We start from the raw sequence: 23,965 nt of genomic DNA, 5'->3' as shown, positions 1-23,965 counted from the left end.
ACTCAAAACTTTTTATGGCCATGCCTCCACTTCACACTCTTCAACTGGTTGTGATGGCTGTGCTCATTTCACAGGATTTCTGAACTAGAAGGAAGAATCTCAGTGCTTTACCAAATTGAAAAGGATGAAGATCTTTTAGACTCTTTGCTCCAAAGAGGTAGATGCTAGAAACCCGCAAGTTGTCGCTGCCCCAGTCCAAGCCAAAGATCCATGGAATCAGTTCGGAACAAAACCCAATCTCTGGGGAGTGAGCTGTTTTACTCCAAGTCAGATGAAACCGTGGTCTGTTGCTAGTGGCTATATGCACAGGGGTAGATATTCCACCTGCCACACACTTCCAGATAATATTAGACTCACCAAGAGCTTCTCCATCCTGGAAGAGTTGGGAGATGAGTCACCTTCGTCTCCTGTTCACCTGGGGGCTGAACAGCCACCGGCATGATGCAGCCAAGTGGCTTTCCTGGCCATTCACCACCAAGCAGCAGGTCCTGCCAGTCTGCAGGAACACTGCTCCACTCCACCAGACTCCACTGCATAGCTACCCTGCTGTGATCATCTACACTGTAAAAAACGAGAAGTCCGCTCAACTTAAAATGATATAGTGATTGATTACAAGGCTTTTCTTGAGTTGACTCAACACGAGGACAGTAAATTTCACCCAACTCAAACTTCTTAGTTGAGTCGAAGGTTCTCCAAACTATTTCTAGATCTGCATCTCAGTTAGATAAACAAAACTGAATGTGTTTTTTTTTCAATTTCCCCACAAGCTGGAACTCCTTCCATCACACAGTCCCTTCTGGCATATTTCCCTCTTGGGCTTCTGGTTATGGATGCTATGGCATTGCTGGGATTCAATCTCACAATCTCCTGATGTTGGGATGAATTATTAGACAGCTGGACCACAAGATAATGCCACACTTTAAAGTTAAAACAAACAAATAATTTCTACAGTGTATTAAACATTTGTAGGCAAAAAATCTGAGCTGCTTTGTGTGTTCTTGAGTGGTCCAGTGGACTAAGTCATCACCCCAAAAGGAGGTTGTGAGTTTAAGCCCCAGCAATGCTAAAGACATCAATAAATGAGTACTCAAGATGACAAACATCTAGCAGGATTGCATGATGGAGAGAGTCCTGGCTAGGGGAGGGGGAGTTGAGTACAAAAAACAAGTTCACTTTATTTTCCTAACTGAGACGCAGAACTTTTGGCTCAACTAAGAAGTTTTAGTTGGGTGAACTCTTGTGTTCTCAACTCAAAAAAGCCATGTAATCAGTTACTATATCATTTTGAGTTGCGCTGACCTCTCATTTTTAACAATGTAGCAGCTGCTCCCCTTTTCTGAGGACGATGGCATGGTTATCCCAGAATTCACGGCTGTGGGATGTAGGCCAGCAGGCCTACCACTCAATGCTACTGCCATTGTACACTACCTGATGGCCAGATCACCTCTCTATGCTGCAGAATCCCATCAGTTGTCTGACTTTCTGCTCCCCTCCAACCACCCTGACAGTAGGGGACTCTATTATCAGGGATATTAAACACCTCTTAGACCCACTGCTTCTTAAGCACTAAGGTCCATAATATCACACAGCAGCTCCCCAGCCTTTTAGATAAGCACTGCTCTGTCTGTAATATTGTTATACGTGTTGGTTGTTACAACACTAAAGATCACAGTTCAGAACTGCTGAAAAAGATACTTCATATATTTGCTGTCATCCATAAAAAACAAATTTGTGGCAAATCTGTTTTTGTATCTATATTCTGGGAAGAGGTTCAGGACAACTTTTTAAGTTGCATGACTGGCTCAAAAAAAACTGTTTCTCCACTAATACAACTTTTATTGACTATTTAAATCTTTTCTGGAACTGTCTTTCATTGTACAGATGTATGATGGGATCCACCCAACCAGACTTGGTTCACAGATTTAAAGTTACAGTGTATTCTATGCTGTTATTAAGTCCAAACGACTACACAGTTCCAGCAATGTCAGGTCAAATATTCCTCTCATTATCAGTAGTTGGCCAAGGATCAGCAACACAACTGTAAAAAGCAATAAAGCTATGCAAACAAAAACTGTTTTATAAACCCCATTGAGCTGTCTTTGCTATCCCTCTGCTCCGTTTCAAACTCACAAGTCTTAAAATCTACACATACTGTCAGCTCTATAAAAGAACAAAAGAAAAAAAAAACAGAAATTGTCTAGGCAAAATTCACCCAAACATTAGTAGTCTACTTCAGAATGGTAAACTGGACCAACTGAAAACTCTTATCTCACAATATGATCCATATATTGTCGTATTAACAGAAACTTTCTCTTAATACACTTACATTTTTTAAGTGATGATAATGTAGATCTTAATGAATACAATTTATGTAGAATTGACAGAAAAAATGCGGCAGAGCTGCTGTCTACATAAATAAATATGCTATGAATTTTCAGCTTTGAATGAGTGCCTAGGTCAGAATGATTCATAAGATAAGATACGATAATCTTTTATTAGTCCCGCAACAGGGAAATTCATTTGTTATAGAGAGGATTTACAGGCCTCCTTCTGCTCTTTTTTCTGCAATTGACAATATAGCTGAAATTTTATCTCATTATACTACTACAGAAATGCTGATCCTGGGCAATCTTAATCTCAACTGGTTGAGTATCGCATCTGATCATTTGAAAGAAATTTGTGGCAATCTCTCCTTTATACAAGTTATTACTAGAGTCGACTAGACCAAATCTAAAAGATCAAAGTGATTCCACCTTGATCAACCTAATCATATCCAGTAGAAGTGTTAAAATTACTGCTTCTGGTGTTTTCGATCTTGGTTTTAGTGACCACTGCCCTATCAGATGCGTCACAAATACTAGCATTAGACTAACGAATGGTGGTTAGAAGAACTTTTAATAACAGGCTGTTCTTTCTGGCTTGGCACTGACATTGACATGGCATGCAGTACATGCAGATAGTTGATAAGCATGCTCCTGTTAAGAAATTCTAAATTCAAGACTGATCTAGTCCCTGGCTTACTTCTGAAATTTCTACCTTACTTAAAACAAGAAACAAAGCTTGGATAATTGCTAGAGGATCCAGAGACTGAGACCATTGGCTTACATTTAGCCAGTTAAGGAATAAACGCACTACTAGAAAAGCCAAATCAGATTATTGCTTTATCTTTGCTTAATTACTAACTAATTTCTTTCTTCTCTTGCAATTTCTGGAAGGCAGCAACTTCTCTTAAAATCAAATAATTTTCCATTTCCCATCCCTTGTTATACTAGATGACCAAAATGAGCTGTGCTAAGCTTTCAGTGCATTAATTTATCTGCTGCTAGACACTTTTTTAATGATAATAATATTTTTTTGTCTTTCAGTGCATCTGATGTGACCTCCGCTATAAGCTATGGTCTCTTCACACTAAACACCTTATTTCCACATTTAGTAGCAAAAGCCCTTGCTGCTATTAACCCTTGAAAAAACTACAGGAAAGTATAAATTGGTCCCTGACTTTTTATACATGGTGTTACATCTGTTATGTCCCCATCTGATTGTTACCAACACCATCACAATCTAGGGGTCTGCAGGGAATGTAATATAAATAATCAAGCAGATACAGAAAAGTTCTGATAAAAGGTATCTCTGTATTTAAGCATGGCAGTAAATGGGTTATACAGAGAAAGAGCATACAAACAAACTCACTAGAGTCACTATAAATGTATGCAGGGTGAGCCAAAATAATGAACAGAACAAATCTCCTAATTAGCAACTAACTTAATGAAAGTTAGTCTAATAAAATAAAAACTCCCTAACAGAAAAACAGGAGAAAAGAAGAAGAATAAAAACAAAACAACACTCACCCCTAATATAGTGACAAGTTAGAAAACTACTTACATATAGTCAGCTTTAGCTAGAAACATAAGCACAAGGCATCAGAAACAAATCCATATCTGACCCAAAGAACCACTCTGAAACTATGGGCCGCCAGGTTCTTAGACTAAAGTGGTACTAAAGCTTATTACGAAAATAAACCCCAAAATCTGCCATGAGGCAAAAACCCCACGCATGGTATCACATCCGGTGCAGGCATTTTATCGTCATGAAGCTGTTACGTCACCACCAGTTGTGACACGCAGCAAGTCAGGTGACAACTTGAACTTGACCTAGAGAGAGAGAGATGGACACAAGATAGAAGGGGGCAGCACCGCGACATACAACTGCAGAGGGAAGGTCAAACAAGACTGAACATTTCACAATCAGAGGAACATTATGTTTGGGACATAACACTCCCCCCATAAAAAGTTGGCCACCAACACAGAAATTAAACCCTGGAAAAAGCATCAGCCAAAACATCATCCAAACCATGTTTACCCCCGATAATAACCTACCAAACCCAGGAATCGTCTAAGCCCTTAATCTTAGGAGGAGGGAAAGTGGAAATGGTCTCAATTTTAGCGGCCAGAGGTCGAACACATCCCCCACCAACTTTTTTTTCCCTAAATAAGTTACTGTAGCTTTTCTGAATTCACATTTAGCCAAATTTAACATTAGGGAACCTTCTTCAATGCATTGCAAAACTATATCTAGCGTTGCCAAATGCTCAGGCCAATTTTGAGTATATATCATTATGTTATCCAGATATGCCTTACAGTTTTGGACACCTTGCAGCACCGTATGTTGGAAAGCGGCAGGAAGATATTTCATCCCAAAAGACATAACGGCATATTGTAAAAAAGCATCAGCAGTAACGAAAGCTGAGATATCTGATGCCTGAAAAGTGAGAGGTGAAGTGAGATCCTGCCTATAACACTTTAAAAGATCAAATTCGCTGACGAAGCGAGTCGAACCCACATTATCCACGCAGTCCTCCATTTGAGATAAAGGAAAGTAGTCTGCATGAGTTAGGGCATTAACCTTGCAACAGTCTGTGTAAACAAAAAAGGAAGAAGACAGTAGGCTTTTAGCAGCATCACAAGCAGAATGAAAACGCTCTCTAAACTCACTAACATAATCAAGTATGTTAGTTTTGGGGGTCACTTCAGCCGATATCCACTTCTGCTTTAAAAGCTTTAAAGGTCCGCTCATGGAGTGACCAAAGACAAGTTGTGCAGGACTAAATCCAAGAGATTGCTGAATGGTTTTTCTCATCGAAAACATTACTAAGGGAACACCTTCATCCCACTCCTTTTTCGACCTGAAGCAATACCTACGCAACATAGTTTTTAAACTCTGGTGAAATCGCTGCGATGCTCCTTGCGACTCTGGATGGTAAAGCACTCAAAACTTTATGTTTAATAGAGTGTTAGGACAGCACCTGAGAAAACAATCTAGACATAAAATTTGAGCCTTGATCTGTCTGCACAGACCTTTTTTACATAACACATCCCAACCATGGGCTTAGGTCTAGGAGGAGGGAGGGACAGTAACAAGAAGATGGAGAGGAAAGGGGTACAGAGACCGGTACAAGGCAGATAAACTTTTAGCAGTTTTATTGTACAGACAAACAAACAAAACACGATGAACAACGATTTACTGTAGTAAAGTTCTTGAAGTTGTATTAGCAGACTGGGCAATCTCCCCAGGAGGGGACTATAGACAACACTAAAGAAAAGAAATCAACAAAATGAAATATTCTAAGCTAGGAGCTAAAAGGCTCTACCTGCTATCCTATGCTAAGCTAACAAAACATACAGGGAGTGGTACCTGCCTCTAATCTAGTGTGTTTAGACTATAAAATACCTACTGATGTAAATGTAATAATAATAATAATAATAATAACAATTGACATTTGAATATCGCTTTTCTAGGACCCAAAGACACTTACAGATTACAATTAGTGGCACAAGAAACCAATACTTAATAACATACAAAACAGATAACACAGCAGAAACAGAGATACATACAGATTATGAACTAACATGAGCAATAATAGTTTAAGATAGGGGGAGATTGTATGCAAGACAGAATAGATGTGTTTTAAGGTTGGATTTAAATGAGGACAGAGAATTAAACTGCTGAATATGAGAAGGGAGAGAGTTCCAGAGGTGCAGAGTTTCTCTGGAAAATGCATGATCACCAAAGCTGTGGAGTTTAGAGGAGGGAATGGTGAGCAGACCAGCGGTAAAAGAATGCAGAGTGCATGTAGGCCTGTAGGATTGGAGAAGATCAGAGAGAGAGGAAGGAGCCAGATTGTTGAGAGCTTTGTAGGTGAGAAGAAGGATCTAAATTGAATACGATAGTTTATAAGAAGCCAATGGAGGTGTTGGAGAACAGGTGTAATGTGGTGATGTGACTGGGTGTAAGTGAGCAGACAAGCAGCAGAGTTTTTAACTGTCTGGAGTTTAGGAAGTGATGAGGAGCTGATGCCTGCAAGAAGAAAATTGCAATAATCTAAATGGCTAGAAATGGCAGCTGACTGTGAGAGTCAGATTTTTGCTATATTGCGTAAGTAAAAGAAAGAGATTTTAACAAGGGAGCTGACATGACAATCCAGTTTAAGTGAGGAGTCAAGGATGACACCCAGATTACAGACCACAGAGGAGGGAGACAAAACAACATCATTAAAACCAATGAGAATGAGTCCAGTCTTATCACTGTTTAGCATTAGAGAGTTCCAAGATGGCGCCCACCGTGGCAGACGTCTTTGTGTGTTCCTCCTGCAACCAACACTATTTATTATTTATTTTAACTTTAGTATTTATTTTAAATGTACAGTATACCTACGGAACAGTTAGTTACAGTAGAGAGACACTCCTGGAGATCGGTAAAGTTCGTCATGAACTTACCTTTAGCCTTTCGGACTTCAACTTTCTTTTACACTCGTACTCCACCAGCACCAGAGCAGCTGACGAACAGAGTGGCCAAAGAGGAAGCTGGGCTAGAAAGGTGGGCTGCATGCTAGGCTAAAGGCTAGGGCTATGCGGCCACCGCTACCTAGCCTGTTGCTAGCTAATGTTCGCTCCCTTGAAAACAAGCTGGATGAGCTGAGAACCAGAATAACAACTCAGCGTGAGATCAGAGAGTGCTGCGCTCTTATTCTCACGGGAACATGGCTCTCGGACAGCACACCAGACTCAGCGATCCAGTTAGAAATGCACTCCGTCCACCGCGCAAACTGCACTGCTCAGGACAGAAAGACTCTCCTGCGTGTGATCAAAACTGCACAGTCCATCTCAGGAGCAGCGTTCCCCTCACTTCAGGACATTTATCACACCAGGGTCATCAGGAGGGCCCACAACATAATCAGGGACAGTACACACCCCCAGCACAGACTCTTCACCCTCCTACCTTCAGACAGACGCTACAGGAGCGTGAAGTCCAGGACTACAAAACTGACGAACAGTTTCTATTCACAGGCCATCAGGCTTGTGAACACCTCACTCGCTACCTCTTCCCCCCTCCTACTCTGAACCAGTTTAACTTTTGGCCAACTTTGCACTCAATAACTGCACCTTACATACACTGTACTGCTGCTGTCAGAATACTACTGTTTGACATCTATTACTTGCACAGAATACTACTGTTTACATCTGTTACTTGCAACATGCACTTTATGAACCGCTGCTCTACATACTTGCACATACGCACATGTAACTTTAATTTTTCTTTCAACTTTGCAGATAAAGCTGTACATTTTTTCTATTGTTTTTAGTGTTATTCTTATATTTTCTATTTTTTTCTATTTCTTTTCTAAGATTATATTAAGATGAATGGAGGAACAGCAAAGTAAGAATTTCATTGTACAGTGTAATTGCCTGTTTCTGCTGTGCATATGACAATAAAACTCTTGAATCTTATGTTTTATCCAGTTCCTGATTTCTGAGAGGCACAATTCCAAATTGCCAAGAGGGGGGTTAATGGGCGAATTTGTCCAAAGATAAATGTGAGTGTCATCTGCATAGCAATGAAAGCCAAGGTTAAAATGTTGAATAATCTTGCCAAGAGGGAGCATGTAAATAATGAATAATAATGGGCCAAGTACTGAACCTTGCAGGACCCCTATGGTGACAGTGGAAGTGGAGGAATGATACCCAGAGAGAGTAACAAACTGTTTATGGTCTGTTAGATAGGAAGTGAATCAGTCAAGAGCAGAGCCTACAATACCCAGCTCACTCAGTCTAGAGAGGAGGATGGAATGGTTAACTGTGGTCAAATGTAGGTGCACTCATAGTCTAACCTGCCCTTCCTCCGAGGAGAAAAGCACCAGTTTAAGAAAACCTAAAGCCAGTATGACCAGACAAACGCTTGTAGACCAACAAAAAATCACTCTGTCACTAAACAGGAAGAGACAGATGCACAGCTAACATAAACTAACAGGGCTAAAGCTAGCTAGAAAGGGCTATAAAGCTAGCAAAGGATAAAGGTAGCAAGGGCTAAAGCTGGCAAGCCAAGTCAAGTCAAAGTTTATTTATATAGTGCTTTTTACAACAGGTGATGTCACAAATCGGCTTTACAGAAAAATCCGGGTCTGAACCCCCCTGAGTGTCGCCAATGATGATAGCGGCAAGGAAAAACTCCCTAAGAGCAAAAGGAAGAAACCTTGAGAGGAACTAAGACCCAAAAGGGGAACCCATCCTCCTCTAATCGACACCAGATAGCAAATAGCGTCAGTATAAAATATTAGAACACAAAAAGGTGAAGCAATGGTTAATTAAATAGTTTGAGTTTATGCAGTAGCAGCAGCAGCAGCATCATCAGGAGGGTCAGTTCATGAGGGTGAGGTTTGCACAGTGTTGTACAGCATGAAGCTCCATGGTGATCAAAATGGTCCAGATAGGCTGAAACAGTCCAGAAGGCTGACGATCAGTGGCACCCAATCAAGGCAGAAGAAGCAACGGTGTCAGTCAGCAAAGGACGGGCAGCTGTTCAACTCGGCAAAGTAAAAGAAAACACACAGGGAGTCAGTTCTGTAAAGAGTGACTGATCACAGATTACAGTATTAACAGAGCAGCAGAGACTCTGGCAGGTCGAGCTATTACAGCCTCACTAAGAGAGAGAAACCAGAAAGGTAATGGAGACAGGATGCTCCCTGAGATGTCACCACCCCTCCACTCCACCGTCAGCAAACCTGAGTGAACGTGTGAGCAGCGGGACGACAACACCAACACTCCCAGTTTACCATAATACTCTACGACCATGAACCCCCAGATCTGCACATTTTAAGGATCGACTAAACAAGTACTTTTTTAGCCTGGATACTGACTGGAAGATTATTCCAAAGTTGGGGGGCTTTGTATGAGAAGGCTCTCCTCCTGATGTAACTTTATCAATTCTGGGTACTAATAGTGAGCAGCACCTTGTGGTCTAAGTAGGCGCGACGGTTCATAGTATGAGAGAAGTTCACTCAGGTAGGGAGGACCGAGTCCGTCTATGTCAGTAAAAGAATTTTATAATCAATGCAAAATTTAACTGCCAACCAGTGTAGGTTTGATAAAAACTGGGCTGATATGGTCAAACTTTCTGGTTCTTGTGAGACTGGCTGCAGTGTTCTGGACTAACTGAAGCTTGTTAAGGCTTTTGCTGGAACAGACAGCAGGTCATTACAGTAATCCAGCCTTGAGGTAATAAATGCATGAAGTAGCTTTTCTGCATCCTGTAGAGATAATGCATTTCTTAATTTAGCAATATTGTGGAGATGGAGGAAGGCTATTCTAGTAATATTCGTTATAAGTGCGTCAAAGGTCAGATCAGGATCTATCGTGACACCAAGGTTTTTTAGAGATGTATCTGACACAACTGAAAAACTATTAAGTTTAAGTATTAAATTAGATAGTTTGTATCTAGCCGCTTTTGGACCAACAAGCTGAACCTCTGTTTTATCTGAGTTAAGTAGGAGAAAGTTACTCGACATCCAGTCTTTTATGTCTTTTATACAGTCCTCAGTCTTGCTAAGTTGAAGTTTATCATCTGGTTTGCTTTATATATATATATATATATATATATATATACATATATATATATATATATATATGTATGTATAAAACCGTGTGTCATCGGCATAGCAGTGGAAATTGATGCCATTTTTAATGATAATGGTACCCAGTGGTTATATATATTATAATTATATATAATGCGAAGAATACAGGTCCTAAAGCAGAGCCTTATGGAACACCATACTTTACTTTTGCGAGAAAAAGATGATTTGCCGTTTACATTTACAAACTGATCAGTGAGGTAAGACCTGAACCAGGGAAAAGCTATTCCTTTTACTCCTACAAGGTTTTCTAGTCTATCTAGTAAGATAGCGTGGTCTATCATGTCAAATGCTGGACTAAGATCAAGGAGGACTAGCAAAGACACATTTCCTTGGTCAGAGAATAAAAACAGATCATTTACAATTGTCACTAGTGCTGTCTCTGTACTGTGATGTGGCCTAAAACCAGACTGAAATTTTTCATGCATATGATTGTCACGCATTCGGCTCACTCTATGGAGGACTTCTCTGGGAGATCATGTGACTGAACAGCCGCACTCGGAAACCGACCCCGAAGAGAACTCCATTTCCCAGAATATTATGGAGTCTCATGTGACTTCGAACTCTCACAGGTGCTCCTATCAGCGCTCGCAATCGCCTGAGTTCTGACTGATTTCACCTGTGTGTATGATCATATGACAGGTAGTTTAGAGTACAGAAGCCCGGACTTTAGTTAGAGCCATTGCGAGGTATTGTTTCTCTGAGACTACTGAGCATTTTCATCCTGTTCTGATTGTTTATGGTGTTTTGACCTTTTGCTAATCTAGGATTATTCTTACTATTTTCAGTGAAAGAGGAGAGATAGCTTGAGCGAGCTGCAGTAAGTGCTTTTCTATAGTCTATAAGGCTATAATCCCTCCATGCAGACTGGAACACTTCCAGTTTAGTCAGGCACCATTTCGCTGTAGTTTTCTGACAGCCTGTTTTAAAGCTTGAGTATGATCATTGTACCATGTTGCAGCTTTTTCTGCCTTATTATTTTACTTTGTAATGGAGCCACATTATCTAGGGTAGATTGAAAAGTATCCTCTAAGCACAGGTCATAATATCTAATTAGGTAGGATAGCTGATTGAAGCTGATAATTGTGGGAGGTTTCTGATAAAGCTACCAGCTGTGGAGGAAGTTATAGTCTGCTTAACATGATAGCATGGTGATGAACATACATTACCACTAAAGCGAATTTCATATGAGATTAGGTAATAATCTGAGACTGCTGTGCTCTGGGGGAGAATGGCTAAATTATTTATGTTTACACCAAAGGTCAAAATTAAGTGTGGCTGCAATAATGAGTGGCCCCTTTATTTTTTGAGTGAAACCTACAGAGTCTAAGATAGATATAAATGTCTTACTTAGTGGATCTTGAGGTTTTGTAAAGTCGATATTAAAATCTCCAACAATTATTACTTTACTTGAAAACGTTATTAAACTTAATAGAAACTCAGAAAATTCCTAGGCGACTTATGTATTGTAATTAGTGAAAAGGAATTCTTATTTCTTCCTTGATCACTTACGTTAAGAAAAAGAATTTCAAAAGAAGAGTATTTGTAGTTTTTGTATGGATGGTTGCTATACCTTCACCCCAGCTACTTAACCCTTAGAACGCTAAAATTTGGGGGAATTTTTTGGGGGTATTTTGGGTCAATTACAATTGCAAATATAAAGTATTTACATGACACAGTCACATATGCCATATGTTGTTATTTTCAGAAGACCCTGGGCTACTCAGATATGCCATTGTTTGACATGTTAATGCTAACAGAAATTTGATATCTTTATGAATTTGGGTCATTTCTGATCAAAAACCTACCTAGCGCCTGCAAACTTTAGTAATTTTTTGCTTCTAGAGATCTTGAAAACAAGTTGCACCTCAGCTATCTTTTCAGAAATTGTTAGTCTGAAGTGTCTGTGAGCTCAAAGTGTGATATTTTTGATGGTGATTCATTCTATTGGTTATTGTGAGCAAAAATACACAATTAGCATAAGGTGGACATGCTTTTTATTGATTTTCCTCTTGGATTCATGCTGAGTGCTAAAACTGTCATACACAGCAAGAGTAGCTTTATTTTTAAAAGAGCTACACACTTGATAGCTATACTAGCAGCTCATACTTTCTGCTTGTTGAAGCACTTTTTACATGTAGTTTACATGCAGAATGGTACATATGACTTCCACACAACCATGTAGCTTAACTACATACAAAGAAAAAAAAACTGCCAATTTATTTATGGATTCAGCACAATCACAGCTCTCCTTACATCCCTGTTAAAAGAAGGGTGCTGGCACGCAAGGTGGAATGAAGCCATGGTCAGAGACTTTCTCTAATGAAAGCAATAAAGAAAAAGAACAAAACATTCCACTCCTGAGTCATGTTCTTCATGTTAAATCCTGTCTTACCAATTTAATAAGAAATAATGTAATAGTAATGTAATAGGATTCTGGTTCCATTTCATATGTTTCTCTAACATAATAGACATCAAAGTAGAGTTCTTTCACAAACACAACAAAATGAAGATTCAGAAGATCTCTCTCTTTACAAGGTAAGCTTTGGAAGCCACACAGATATTAACTTGATATAAAGGTTGATATAAAAAAGATGGCCTTTAGATCAGGAGACAAGAAGGAACTGAAAGCTGTGCAGAGGGAACTGAGAAGAAAAATCAAGGAGGGAAAAGCCAGCTACAGGAAAAAGATGGAGGAACAGCTGCAGAATAACAACATCAGTGGGGTCTGGAAAAGCCTAAAAAATAATCTCCGGGCACAAGAAACCCGACCCCCTGGCTGTAGGGGACCAAAAGTGGGTGAACTAAATCTGCTTTTCAATAGATTTGATCACTTACTTCCCCCTACACAGTTACCCCTGCTGCAACCCCCCTCTTCTGGACTCCCAGTGCATTATCATTGTCAACTCAACATCCCTACCTGCACACTCCAGCACCTAGCCCCCCTTCTCCAATCTGTGCCTTACAACAGCCCAGGTGTGAAAGGAGCTCAGAAAGATCAAAGAAAGGAAAGCTGCTGGTCCGGATGGCATCAGCACCAGGCTCCTTAAGTCCTGCGCAGATCAGCTGTGTGGGATAGTTGAATACACTTACAACATGAGCCTGAAGCTCGGGAGGGAACCACAACTGTGGAAAAAATCTTGTGTGGTACCAGTGCCAAAGACACAGCAACTGAAGGACCTCAGCAGCTACAGACCAGTGGCACTGACATTGCACCTGATGAAGATGCTAGAGATGCTTGTCCTTGTGCATTTCCGCCCTCTGGTGAGCTCATCTATGGACCCACTTCAGTTTGCCTATCAACCTGGCATTGGAGTGGATGATGCAGTCATCTACCTTCTACACAGAGCTCTTTCTTACCTGGAGAAGCCTGGGAGCACCACAAAAATCATGTTCTTTGATTTCTCCTGTTCTTTTAACACCATACAGCCAAGGCTCCTGAGGGACAAGCTGGATAACAAAGAGGTGGATCACCACCTATCAAATTGGATTCTGGACTCTCACCAACCAACCACAGAATGTGAGGGCACAGGACTGTGTGTCTGACATGGTGTTCAGCAGCAGTCCTGCCACCATTCCTCTTCACCCTGTACACTGCAGAGTTCATGTACAGCTCACCAAACTGCCATCTACAGAAGTTCTCTGATGACTCAGCATTCATCAGACTCATTACAGATGAGGACGACTGAGAGTACAGAGAACTGACCCAAGACTTTGTGGACTGGTGTCTGAGGAACCACCTCCTGATCAATGCGGGGAAGACCAAAGAGATGGTGGTGGATTTTCGCAGATGCAGTCACCTCCCTCCACCAGTGAACATCCAGGGAATGGACAATGAGAGAGTGGACTCTCGTAAGTACTTGTGTTTTCACCCTAACAATAGACTGGACTGGTCAGAAAACACTAGTACACTTTATAGGAAAGCCCAGAGCAAATCCTATCTGCTTAGGAGACTGAGGTCGTTTGGAGTGCAGGGGGCGCTCCTGAGGTCCTTCTTTGACACCGTTGCAGCCATCTTTTATGGAGTAGTCAGCTGGTGTAGCAGCATCTCAACTGCGGACAGGAAGAGACTTGACAGACTCATTAGGAAGGCTAGCTCTCTCCTGAAAAGCCCCATAGACCCAGTGCAGGTGGTGGGAGACAGGAGGATGTTAGCCAGACTAGCATCAATGCTGGAGAACAGATCTCACCCCATGCATGAGACTCTGGCAGCACTGAGCAGCTCCTTCAGTGACAGGCTGCTTCACCCCAAGTGTGGGGGCTATCGCAGGTCCTTCCTTTTTGCTGCTGTTAGACTACAACCAGCACTGCACCCAGTAGAACCTCCTCCACCCCCACATTAGATCTCATACACCTACAGCACATAAACTGTGGAATTCATCACCATTTTCTGTGTGCAATATAATCAATACTCCACGTGGAATACTTGTAAAATATCTATAGTGTAAATATTTTTTGCTTTTCTATTTATTATGTTTATATTGTTAACTCCTCAGCTTTCCCATGTATAACATAAATCAGTACTCCTTGGATATGGATACTTACATTCAAGAAACACTTGATCAGGGGTTTATCAGGCCATCCACATCCCCAGCAGTCTCTGGGTTCTTTTTCGTTAAGAAAAAAGATTGAGGCCTTTGTCCATGTATAGACTATAGAGGCCTGAACCAAATAACTAAAACATACCCGTATCCCCTTCCCCTTGTTACAGTAGCCCTTGAATAATTGAAGGGAGCCCAGTATTTTATGAAATTAGATTTGAGAAGTGCTTACAATCTTATAAGGATCAAAGAGGGAGACAAGTGGAAAACTGCTTTTGTGACCACTAGGAGGCACTATGAGTACTTAGTTATGCCTTTCCGTCTCTCTTACGCATGCTCTGTCTTTCAGGCCTTCATAAATGACGTTCTGAGAGACATCCTTGGTAAATAAAAAGGTAGATGCTGTACTCAATTGGTCAACTCCGTCTGCAGTTAAAGAACTTCAGAGATTCCTTGGCTTTGCCAAAGTTTATTGACGTTTCATTCGAAGCTTAAGTAGTATTGCTACTCCACTTACCACATTACTCAAAGGCACTCCTAAAAGGCTCAACTGGACTGAACAAGCAGAAATAGCTTTAGATTAATCACCTGGGCTCACTTTGCTCTTACTACTGGTCATCCTGGGAAGACATGTACACACCGACTTTTATCTAATAGATATTGGTAGGAGACCACAAATATAGACATTCACTCTTTTGTCACCTTGTGCACTACGTGTTCTCAATGCAACACCCCTAAAACGCTACCCGTTGGAAAATTGGTTCCCTTGCCAGTTTCTGTTCAACCCTGGTGACATCTAGTGGTTGACTTTGTCATTGACTTACCTGGCTCACAAGGCTGTACCACTATAATTACTGTTATAGACAAATTCTCACATTTAGTTTTAGATTCATACCATTTTCATCCATTCCTACTGCTTTCAAATTGCCAAGTGTTTTGTTTCTTTTGTATTTCAGAGGAGACTTTATCAGATAGGGGTCCCCAGTTCACTTCATAAGTGTGGTCTGCCTTCTGTCAACATATAGAGGTGTCAATTTGTCTGACTTCTGGGCATCATCCCCAGTGTAATAGGCAACACAAGTGCATTAACCAAGAATTAGGGAAATTTCTATTCTGTCACGATAATCCCATGGACTGTTTCAGATTCCTTTTGTGGGCCAAGATTGCTCACCACTCCCTCATGAGCTCAGCTACAGGACTTTCTCCTTTCCAATGTGTCCTTGGTTACTAGACACCATTAGCACCATGGACAGGCATCACCACTGATGCCCCAGCCATCGATGCATGAATGCAAAGGAGTGAGAGTGTTTGGGAGGAGATGCACTAGAAGATAGAGTTTGCCCTTCGATGGAATAAGGAGCAAGCGGATCGTCACCGAGGTGAAACCCCCGTGTACCAACCCAGAGACCATTTGCAGCTCTCTACAAGGGACTTCAGAGTTATGGAGGGAAGTAAAAAAATTACAACCAAAATATATTGGTCAATTTAAAGTGCTCAAACAAATTAATGAAGTGACAAAAATTAAATGTAAATCCCCCATTTCAGAGTCTCACGCTCATGTCTTTATGGTGACACCAGTTATTTCAGGGCTGTGAATGAGGCGGTGCCGGAGGAGATAGATGGAGCACCCACATTTGCTCTCCATTGGTTGCTGGACTCCTGGAGACATGGAGGTATACTCCAATACCTTGTGAATTGGGAGGGACACGCCCTGAAGAGCAGTGTTGGGTTTCTAACTTTGATTGTGGATTGGTTTTCATCAGTAAAGCCTCTCATTTACCTTTTACCCAGGAGCATCTGTGTCATTCTGTCTTGTTACACTTACAGTATAAATATGTTACTTTTATTAGAACAAGGCACCCTGGAATATTGGCCACATGGCCCTCCGAAGTCCTGTGGACAACTTTATCTTTAAGTAACAGAACAGTACATTTCTAAGGTATATGTCCACTCCAAACTGCATTCGTTAGAACTCTTTTTAACTAAACTAGACATACCAAAATGGAGCTCGTACAACTTTGGATGGCAAAATTCCAACTTTCTAAATTCCCTAGAGATCTCAAGCATGGACCCACAGCACCCCCAAGGGGTGAAACTGCAAATTACCACATCACCACCGTAAGGACTTGTGCTTATAAGGAACCCAAGAAACTTCTTGCTTTGCCTGCTTGATTATCAACATTTATATAATCTGTAAGCAATACTACTTGTATTAATCTTGTTGTTGGGTAGTACCTAAATATTACCTGTATCTTTTTCTACTATTAAGCGCTAGAAATACATAGAGTACAACTTTGATAACAGTCAGACCCAACCATTTAATTGCTATGAGTTTAGACCATTGACCAATATATATCCTGAATGTGGTTTTCTTTTCTTCCTTTGTTCCTTTCCTTTTATTGTTGATTTTATTTTTCATGCATTGGGTCATGTTCAGATATGATAGGCAAATAGTACCTGTGTTCTTTGACATGTGTTGTGTATCAGGTAACAAGGGTTAAACTCTCTCTTAGAAACATGCCTGAATATCCTAGTTGTTTTGAAAGTTAAACCAATTTGATGATATAGAAATGTTTCTTTTTCTTTGTTTAAACTAGCTGAAACAAAGGAGGCAGTGATTCTGGGGAAGGCATTCCTAAAATTATGCACAACCAATCAGAGTTGGAAAAAATGAGTAGCTAGTAACCTTAGGTGAGGAGAACCTATCAGCACTCTGGCTCCACCTCCAAAGGGTAGGGCCTCCAGCTGAGCAAAACCAGAGTGCACCGCAAACTGGAGTTCAGATTCCTGCGTTCGCAACAAAAGGATAGCTAAGTTTCTAAGTTTGTGCTGGCCTTGGTCAGAAAGACAGGTCAAAAGTATTAGAATGCTAAATTTTCAGATCTGAAACCTTTGTTTTGTAACTTGCCTGTTCGTCTACACACCTTAAGTTTAAACCACCCTCAGAGAAGGAAGGTGGATATTTCTTGTCTGGCCAGGGAGAATATATCCATAACTTTCGATTCTGCTAGTTAATTTAGTATCACCAGCCTCAGAACCCTGATTGCAACCTGAACCTCGCCAGCGGAGTGGGAGCGGTTCTGACGCCACAGAGACCCAGCATCGCACCCAGAGCCACGCAATGATCTGTAAACAGATCGACCATCGAAACGCTGCCCAAGCTCCATTGTCAGACGGCCATGAGACGCCTCCGCCCAATCACTGACGGAAAGGCGCGTGCCCGCATGGAGATGCAGCATCCACGGCCAGCGAGGAGAGGAACCACCACGTGAGCTCCAGCCTCAATCGAGTCTGTCCTGAGATGACCCCGCCTGAAGTCAGCCCCCGACTCCAACGTAAGCTGGTTCCATCAATTTGCAGTCAGGGCCCTGACGCCAATTTATTTAATAAGAGAACTTTTATGGGAACATCCAGCCATATAGTTATTCCCGTCCATACTTAGTTTAATTCTCTGGAGGCTCTCCCAAGCGACTTCCCAAACCACACTGCCTCATACCATTTAGCCGTGAATCACTCTAACTTACTCAAGCTATTTTGCCTTTCATTACTATTGCTTTGTTTTGTTTTGTTTTCTGGTTTTATTTTCTATTGTTTATCATTGAATGTAGTCCAAAAGTAGTTTAATATTTAGTCAATAAATTCTGAGCATTTCTCTCTCTTGCCCTGGTCTGTAGACTTCAAATAAATCCGAGTTACCTCACACCCTCACATAAGGTTCAAGCAATAATAATATTAAAAATTGCAAAACCCGTTACAATATATATATACATATATATTGTCTATATAGTAACAAGTAACAAACTGTAAAAATCCTGTTACTGTAAAAATCACTGCTTCCTTTTCTGAGGATTCGTTTATATGTCACTGCTATAGCGACCCAGACATTCCACTCAACTTCCCAGTAACAGTGTTCAGACAGACTGTCTCCACACAGAATCTGGTAATGGAAATCAAATCTCTCTGGATGATCAGGATATGACTGCTCATCCCTCATAAACATAACTTTTCTGTTCTCTTCACATAGAGAGAGACGTTTGTGCGCTGTGTTTGGGTCCAGTGCAAGCTCACAGGAATCTGCACACAAGAAAAGAGATTACAGGAGAAAACATCCCAGTAAACATCTGGCCGTTGAAACAACGTTGAAATCACATATCTGACTGCTGTTTAAACTACACTTTATTAAGTTTGAAAATGAAAGTTGAAAAGACGTCTAAACTTAGGCGTTGAAAAAACGGCCGAAATAGCCACATTAAAGACGTCATTTTAAGGCCGTTGAATTAACGGTGAAATCACGTACATAACTGCTGTTTAATTTAAGTTTTCCTATGGTTGAAAATGAAAGTTGAAAAGACGTTCAAGCTTAACTGTTGAAAAGACGACCAAAAAGTCACGGTAAAAACGTCATTTTAAGGTGTTCTAAGGCCTTGGAAAAAATTATAAATTATAAATTAAAAGGCATTGAAAAGTCATCCAAAATTAATTTCCACTAGTACACTCTCAAGAAAAGATAACACTTTACGATGAATCCTATATAGAACCATTTCATGCTTAATACACTGTACAATAGAACAACCTTTTTTGGTGCTATGTAGAATGAATTTTTCTATATAGAACCATATACAACGCATTATCTGTCGATGTGAAGAACCTTTTCCCCATGCAAAAAAACTTCCTGTAGTTAACTAACAATTTTGATTCCAATGTAAACATAAAGCAAACTTTGTTAAATGGAAACTTTATTGAAAATGTGTAGTTATTATTAATTTCATTTGTGGAACAAGAAACTGGACCATGAACTTCGTTAGGACTAAGACAAAGATCCTATGCATCAATTCAGAAAGAATTTTCAAACCTTTGAACCACAAGCTGTGTCAGTATTGTACATGATTTTCAATGTTTTAATGTAAAGGAAATCAAGGTGATTATTTAACAAGACAAAATCTTGCATTTTAGTTTCAGAGAAGTCAAACAAGAAAAGAAAAAAAAAAGTTAAAAGCTCTGCAGGGGGCATGCTTGAGGTGATCGGCCACAGCAGAATCCATCTCATGAGCTGTGGCTTTGTTGTTCCACTTCAGAACTGCAGCTAACATAAAACACAAACAAGACTGTTACAATTAATGCACACACAAAGCATTAAAATCTCTTGACAAAAACAGACAGATCTGTGGAAGGTGAAAGCCATTCTAACATCATAATTATTACTTATTTAGTCTTACTTATCAATTAACAGTCACAATGCCACAAGGCCTTTGACAGCTTTTAATTCACATATATTTAAGCCTTTCAAATCTGAAATATGTTTCCATATAATATACATAATATTTTCCTGTCTGCAATGTAGCCAATAAGGAGGCAACTGATAATCACAAATCTATTTTTTAGTTATTTTTAAATGTTTATTTCAGTGGGCTTCTAAACAACTGCGAAGTAGTGATGTTGTGATATGTTCTTTTAAATGCAAAGGGCTTGAGCTTGTCTCTAATTTTATATACTGTCTCTAATTTTATATATTCTCCTAAGACTCATGAGATGTCTAAACTCTGCACTAGACTGCTGGGAACTGAAAAGCCTCTCTCTTATTTTGGTCAGTGTTTATTTGTTAAAAGAATAAAGCACAGTCCAAAGAACGAACTGGGTAGTAAATAGAACAGAATGCAGCTATAAAGCTCAGTATTATTATTGGACTTTTTTATATGCCTTACAAACTCCAATATCAAATTTGACTGAAATGAATACAATTAATGATTCTGCTTCTTTACTTTAGTATTGATGTTATGTGTAACATTGCTCAAACACTAGAAGACAATATTAACCCAGATGTTTTTCCATAAATACATCCCTAAAACTTCTCTCAACCCTCTCAAACCTCATCTAGGTCTCCATTAGAGTCAGCAGACCTGTCAGTGTAGTGTAGGACACAGAATGACTTACTTTGAACTATAGAAATGAAAAAAACCTCACCACTACGGCCATTTTAGGCAACACAAAGGCTGCACAGGACTGATGTTGGATAAGTAATTATGACTGTCATTTCCATAAAAAACTATTCTAGCTCAGCAATCCTACTCCTGAGACAGAGAGGTCACCCATGGCACTTACTCTGTGATGACGTTTTGTTCACTTTTATAACCCACAGTATGTCATATTGTGTTGTACACCACACTGAGAAGTCTGTGCCACCTTAATGAAGACATGAAATGATTTAGGTGAATATTGACTTCACCTACTGACTAGTGTTTGGTAGAAATGTTAGCTTCACAGCTCCATTGCTAAACTAAAGACACAAACTTTGGACACCAATTATGTCTTGGCCAAAAGACTACATTGGGGGTAAGCAGAGAAATGTTTAAATTTTATATTTTGCTGACCCATTCCTTTAAATAGGTTCTTAGTCATAAAATGAGTGTGGCAACTGATAACCAGGAAACCGGTACATAAATTGTTAACACATAACATTCTATTCTGTTTGCGATAAAACTTAATTTTTAACTTGTGCGTATTATTTGACCACTGTCAGTATGTTGTTGTGGCACACAGACAAATCCAGTCAGCTTCTGAAACAAATATTTGTTTGCAAAAGATGACAGTCAGCTACAGTTAATTCAGTAACTGATCTCTGATAGGACATTTCATTGTCTAATAAAACCTCACTAATGTCAGGAGTTATTAGCAAATACGTATACGGGGCAACAACAGAAACAGCTAATGTCAGAAAACATGTGTTGTGATGAATCAACAGCGTTAGCTAGCGAGCTTAGCTTTTATCAGGACCTTCACCATCAATCACACTGAATTAAGGGGAATAAAATGACCGCTACCTTCGTTAATAAGGTTTTAATTCACTATATTCAGCCAATACAGACAAATCTTTAAATCTGCGTTAATGACGTGCCCAACCGACCGCTATGTTTCCTGTAGTTAGCACGACTGTTCAGCACGACTGTTCAGCAATAGCTGACCTCAGCAGGACGGCTTCAGCAGCTGTATCAAATACTAACTAGCTAGCTAGCTGGCTAACATATACCCTCTATTCATAAACAAACGATAATACTAGCTTGTTAGCTAATATTTAAAAAATTCTTTGTAAGCTTAGTGACTCGTATATGGCAAAAGGTCCACCTAAAACGGCCAGCTAATGTTTACTCACCTGGACCAATGTGGACAGTAGCGCTGTGTGCTGTCGGCGGCTCGCTGAGGACTTTCTCAAACGGGGACCTTCCAAAGGGGCAGTGATTGGTGTCCATTCAGATGGGTATCGCGTCTTCTTTAACCCGCTTGATACATCCAACAAACCCACAGCGCTTAAATGACAGGACTGCCCTGCTGACAGTGGAAATGCAGCTGCAAACAGGATTGCAAATATTCATTTTGGCAGAGCTGAAGGGCCATGATGACGAAATACAATAAAATGGGTCGTTTTTTTTATGTCAGAGTCAGACCATATTAAGATAATGAAAATGAATGGTCAAAAACGCTACTTTACTATATTAAAAGTTTCCAGCTATTATACAATACAATAAATTTAAAACGCAAATAGGTTTGCATTCAAATTCGAATTGTTACTTAAATAATGCATACTGCTATGAGATATGCAATTACAAACACCATTTAGCACTTGCATTAAAATTTGAAAAAAGTCCAGGAAATATAGAAAAGCTGATGGCACCATGTTAAATAATGACAACCACACTCCATGTGATGTCATATGGCATGTTCTTTACACCATAAAGACAAGTGAAATATTATCAAGCTTCAGCAATCAACATCTAACATAACAGTAAGCCAATCTATATTTAACATTTGGTATCTTTGAAAAAAGAAACATAACATAATATCTCTGGACTGGAATACAGCTTTCTTTTTGTTGTTTCTTCTTCTTCTTACTATTACTATTATTATTGTTATTATTATTATTATTATTATTATTAGTAGTAGTAGTAGTAGTAGTATAGTAGTAGTAGTAGTTGTTGTTGTAGTAGTAGCAGTAGGCTAGAAGCAGTGGTACTGGTATTGTTATTATCATGATTGTTATCATTATTTTTTGGGTTATAGTGAAACGTCCATTGACGTTATTAATAGGTCACCAATGGACTGACTTTTTGAAACGGATTTTGGACGTCTATTGACGTTATTAACAGGTCACCAATGGACTGACTTTTTGAAATGGATTTTGGACGTTTATTGACGTTATTAACGGATCATCAATGGACTAACCCTAACCCTAGACTTTTTGAAACTGATTTTGGACGTCTATGGACATTATTAATAGGTCACCAATGGACTGACATCTTTAAAACTGATTTTGGACGTCTATGGATATTATTAACAGGTCACCAATGGACTGACTTTTTGAAACGGATTTTGGACGTCTATTGACGTTCATAACATGTCCCCGACTGACCGACTATTTTTAAACACATTTTGGACGTCCACAGACGTTCTTTGTTTACTGGGATCATACACACAAAAATAGATTAAAAAAACAAAACTTGATACACAGCAAGAGAGATTAAAGGAAAAAACAAGACACTAGAAGTGAGATCAGAGGAAGAAAAGTCAATACACAAAAATTAAGATTAGAAATGGAAGTATGACCCACAAAAAGAGAGCATGACACACACAGTCAGAAAAGAAAGATCAGAAGAAAAAAATATCAACATACAATGAAATAATTTTAGGAGAAAACAAGAAAACAAATCAGAGCAGAACACATCCACTTAAAAGAAGAAAGCCTGGACAAGAAAACATCATACAAGAAGAGAGATTAGAGGGGAAACATCAAAACAAGAAGAGAGATCAGAGAAGAAATGAACACAAAGGAAGAGAGATTGGAAGAGAGAATATCAACACACAATAAGAAGGATTAGAGGAGAAAATACAAATGTAATAGAAAGAGCGACAGAGAGACAGATTGTGCGTATGTGTGTGTGTGTTACATTTCTTTACTCCTGGCTTCATCCTGATTTTTCTTCCATGATTCACCCTGAAGAACAAACATACAAACTTAAACATTAAATAAACTTCATATCAAATCAGCCATTGGCCATTGTTGTAGATAAACATATCACATACATAGTTAATGCACACAGCAAATGTCACCGCACTCTGTTGTTTTTACACTGTAAAAATGATTTGTCAGTTCAAGCCAAAAAATGTTCATATAATAAATAATTTAACCAGTATTAACTCAAAGAAATTCTATGAATGAATAAAATGCAAAGTAAATCATAAAAAATATAATTTAAACTTCAAAACCAGTTCTGCTTTTAACAGTGAAAACAGCGTTAATATATTAGCTTCATTCAGGCATTCTGTTAAGTTAAATTCAGTATTTAAGATGTTCTGTCAGGCTGGAGTTTTTTTACCCTGAAAAGGCCAAACTACAGCACTGTAGTACTGCTGGTGAAAATATTTGTTTTTATTTTTTAATTTTAAATACATTTTTCATTAAACAGATTTTTTA

The sequence above is a fragment of the Colossoma macropomum genome, unplaced genomic scaffold (genome assembly GCF_904425465.1).
Source record: "Colossoma macropomum unplaced genomic scaffold, Colossoma_macropomum, whole genome shotgun sequence".
Lineage (NCBI taxonomy): Eukaryota > Metazoa > Chordata > Actinopteri > Characiformes > Serrasalmidae > Colossoma > Colossoma macropomum.
This window is presented reverse-complemented; position numbering follows the sequence as displayed.